This window comes from Haplochromis burtoni, unplaced genomic scaffold, assembly GCF_018398535.1.
Source record: "Haplochromis burtoni strain Fernald_Lab_line unplaced genomic scaffold, NCSU_Asbu1 Contig_31, whole genome shotgun sequence".
Lineage (NCBI taxonomy): Eukaryota > Metazoa > Chordata > Actinopteri > Cichliformes > Cichlidae > Haplochromis > Haplochromis burtoni.
Window position 1 is genome coordinate 960,304 of NW_024582392.1, and position 4,854 is coordinate 965,157.

A 4,854-nucleotide genomic window follows, 5' to 3' on the forward strand; every position below is an offset into this window, starting at 1 on the left:
ATCTAAGACTTTTAAGTGCGCCTTATGGTCGTGAAAATACGGTAAAAGTTTCTCAACACATTTTTGGTCACCAGAAGAGAAACATCTGGAACTGTTGGATTAACTCCCCTCTGCTGTTCTCCTCTCCTGTACCGGCATCTGTTCACAACAAATTGTGGTTGTGAATAATGAAGACTCTGAATCTTATAAAGCAGTCTCCATTGTGTCTGTATTTGAATGGGAGTGATATTAGATGCCTTCAGTTAGATAACCAGATCCTGCTTCAGCTGGACTTTGTGTGGCAGCATATAGTCATGTGATTAAAAAAGTGGTTAAAGAAGTGCTTTAAGAACAATACAAAAATATAATTCTGATTATTTCAGTTCTCTTTTGTTTAAAAGATGTTAAAATATGATTGTATAATTCTATATTTATAAAAAATAAAAACAATATTAAGGAGTTCACAGATGCTTCAAAAACACTATGTGTTCATATTTTAAATTACCACCAGAGGGAGGCTCATACCTGTACTGTCCTTGCTCTGGTGTCACCCTGTAAACACACTTGAACCTTATATATATTACTATTCGTCTACACTTTTTATGCTGAATTATTCTCTCATAGAGACCTGCGTGTAATACTAACTGCTAATTAAACTGCTAAACCAGACCATAGGACATTCACTGTTGGTTTGCTGTATGAAGATTTTAAAACATAATGTTTAGCAGCACTTTTTATTATGGCATATGACTAGCATTTGACTAATTTCATAAAAGGACATTTAATTGCAATTTTATGCCCTGATTTCACAGAAATTTCAATTTAATTGCATTTGCAATTTAATTTTGGAAGAATTACAGCCTTAGCTGTACAGTAGATCAAATTATAAAGTGCTGCTGGTTAATTAATTTGAAAGCAAAACATATCCACCGTGATATATTTTATATTTTCTTAGTACTTTTCAAGTCATAGAATAAAACACTTCTTGTGAACAAGCAGTTTAATCAGTTTTATTTTCATAGTGCCAAGTCATAGAAACGGTCACCCCCAAAGTGCTTTATATTGTAAGGTAAACACTCTACATCAATACAGACAAAACTCTAGCAATCAGACGATGCACTACATGCATGCATTTGTCAAAAAGAAGAAACCTCAAGTAGAATCATGCAGCATAACTAAGGGAGGATTCAGGGTCATCTAATCCAGCCCAAACTATGCTTTGGCAACAAGGAAAATTTTAAGCCTAATTTTAAAGGCAGAGATGGTGTCTGTCTCCCAAATCTAAACTGGGAGCCGTTCTACAGATGAGGGGCCTGAAAACTGAAGGCTTTGCCTCTAAATCTACTTTTATATACCCTAGAAACCACCACTTTATGGATACATAAACCTTGGAATCATATATGCATAGAAATGAAAATGTATACTGTACCTTCTAATAATAGTTCCTAATGGTCACATTATAACGTAAACAGAAAAGGCATGTTGCAGAAGTAATCAAATGGATGCTTGCTTGTGCAACACTTCTTTACACTTACTTGCTGGTGGCTGTAGCTCAGGAGGTAGAACAGGTCATCTACTGATCGAAAGGTTAGTGGTTCAGCCCAGTCTGCATCCAAAGTATCCTGGGCAAGATACTAACCCCAAGATGATCTCTAATGTATCCATTGGAGTGTGAATGTTAGCTTAAGAAAGCACTGAAAAAGCATAGAAGAAAGTGAATGTGGCATGTTGCATTAAAACTAAGTAGCCGCCGCCATTGTTGGAAACTGGAATTGGCTGGGCCGTGCTATGAATTCTGGGATAGGTTGAGCCGTGAGGAATACACCCGGCCCATTCTTCAAATCTGGGGAAAAGGATGACACATTTGTCGGCCGCATTTAGAGGAGTCTTCGAATTTGGACAGCCTTTGTCACGTCGCGGTCACATAATCGGTCTACAAATGCGCCCCCGAAGTGTAAAGTGTAAAGTGTGTGTGTTAGTCCCCATGTTAGTCCCCGTGTTAGTCCCCATAGGGAAATAGTTCCTCTGCATTTAACCCATTCACCCAGTGAAGCAGTGAAGGATGTGGCCCCTGATTTGGACACAGCTATGATACACCAAAAGCTGCTTCTTCTTCTTCTTCTTTTTTGGCGTTTAATGGCAGCTGGCATCCTTGTAGATACATTGCTGCCATCTTCTGTTTCAGTCCGTTATTACACTCTACTACTTATTCCTGTGTCTTTCAGGATCTTACAAAGCATCAAACGACGCGTTGACTATTAAATTTGTTGTCGACGATTTTGATAGTCAACGTAATTGTGATCCACCTAATCGTGGCAGCCCCGTTGAGGAATTGGTTTCCCTCTCCCGCAGAATTGATAATCGTCCGTGAGAGAGGGAAGCTGAACAATGGTCCAGGCTTCAAAGACCTGTGTTGCGTCCCGAGTTCCGCACTGCACCGCCTATGCTCCCATCTGTGCCCGCAGCTAGGGGCGCCCGCTTGGCATCCCCCCCTACTCCAGAACCCATCGGTAGGTGGTCGGTGAACGGTGTTCCCTTGCCAGAGGAAAGGGAACACCGTTTTCGGGCTGTGGACTGCTCGTACTGCGGGAAGCCAGGACACTGCATCGCGGGCTGCCCGGTTTGCCTAAACGAACCAGCCCACTGGTAGGCCCAGGAATACAGGTGGGGAGTGCTATAAGTTCAGTGAGACCCCGATTGATATTAACTGTTGCCATAGTGACCACCAATAAGACCTTCAATGGACTCCGGAGTGGAGCAAAATTTAATGGACGTTAAGCTAGCAAGAGAGTTAAAATTGCCACTCACTGTTAGGATACCTGGGTCGTTGAGTTTTGAGTTTATTATATTATTTATCATTTCTAGTCTTTGGTTTCTTTGTTAGAGTTCTGTCTTATGGTTTACGTCTCTGTTCCCTCTGTTGCAGTGCCTGCCTGTGAGTCTGTGTCTGTAAGTTCAGTCTGTGTTATGTTTCCTGTTTTACTTTGAAAGTCCGTGTCTCATGTTAATGTGTCTGGTTGTGCTTCCTTTGTCTCGTTAGGCCTGAGTTGATACCAGCGGTGTTTCCCATTCCCTGATTGCACCCTCTGTGGATTTAAGCCCTGTGTTTCTCTGTGTCCATGTCATGATCTACCCTTATCCACCCTCATTCATGCTGTGTGTTCTGTCTGCCTGCGTGTGTAAGTTTATTTTGCATTTTTGGGTTTTTGTTACGTTTTGTCATCCAGCAATAAAAGCTCAGTTTTGGAGTGCACTTTTGCCTGTCCTGAGTCTGCACTTTGGGTCCTTTTCCTGCCTGCACACAGCCTTCACATAACACTCACGCCGTTAGAACCTCTTCCATTCCTCATCAGACTGCACCAGTAAAAATTAATCACCTCCGTAAACCATAATGAATTAATTCCCTTCTTCACTCTTCCCTCTCCTGACACCCCACTTATTCTTGGTTATCTGTGGTTACAGAAACATAATCATCACATTGATTGGGCCGCTGCAGGTCTCTTCTTTGTGGGGAAAAAGTCGCTGCATGCAACCTTGTATTGATTACCATAAAGAACAAATACCCACTGCCTAATCAATTCTGTTTTTGAGTCTCTTCATGTGCCTACCACTCTTACTAAGTTGTATCTACGGAACACCTATCACCTTGTTCAGATACATGAGGGGGATGAGTGGAAGACCGCCTATAAAACTCCACTGAGGCACTTTAAGTATATGGTCCTGCTGTTTGGCTTAACTAACTCCCCTGCGGTTTTCCAAAACCTTGGTCAATGATGTGCTTCGGGATTTTTTTGAATGACCAAGAAGACCAAGAAGCGACACGCACACTATGCGAACCTCTGCTGCAGCCCAGCCCCTGAATATCGGCCTGGGCAGAAGGTCTAGTTAGATGCTAAGAACATTCTGCTGCTCGTACATCCAACGTTCCATGTCTCGCAAGTTAAACCGGTCACCACAACCCTTTGTCAAGTCCAGCATTTGAAGACCTCTCCTGCCAGTCCTCCTGCCTGTTTTGCGTGCAAGGGAACTCCCTGAGCCTCCATTTCTCCCTCCTCAGACTTTCTCACATGGACACCTTCCCCTCCGAGCCCCACGGTCTGACTCTGATTGTAACCAATATTCTAACTCATGTTTAGTTTGTTAACTCACCACTTTCCTGCACTCAGGTAATTATTCCCCTTTCTGTTGCAGCTTGCCACGGTCCTGATCACAGCTTCCCAGGGCATTTCAGTTTCTGGTTTCCTCGGCTTGAGTTATATTATTATTCCCTTTGTTGTTCCTGTTCATTTTTGTTAAAGAAATACATTTGTATATAATTCCTGTGAATTTTGTATTGAGTCTGCTTTTGAGTCATCACTGTGTGTGAACCAAGGATCATGACACAGACTAAGATTTCCACTTTCACATTCAAAACCGTAACTGAAGGGAAATTTTTACCTTTCTTTTCAGCCATAAAACTGCCCACCCACACATTCAGTACAGCTAACCTGCACCTGCCCTTTGTCTGCTAAATTCACTCACTTGTCTCTCTTCCTGTTAGAGTTATATACATTAATACTGACTGCTAACCTTTTACAAAATAACATGTGGATATAGACTGTGGGTTTACACCATAAAGAATTTCAAACAACATTTTTAGCAGAGCACCTATTTTTAGAAATCCCCTTTTCTTGAATTTTAACCAAAAGGGTATATCATTTTTGTTTTTGGCACTTCCTTTTTTATGCACAAACAAGGAAACAGCCTACATAGAGATTATACGCATGTGTGAATCTGTGCATGAGGCGTTACTCTGAGATGTCAAATAGGATTTTGAGATGACTGAAATGTGTCAAACAGGAAGTTTTCTTTCAACAAATAGGTCATACCTTCTCT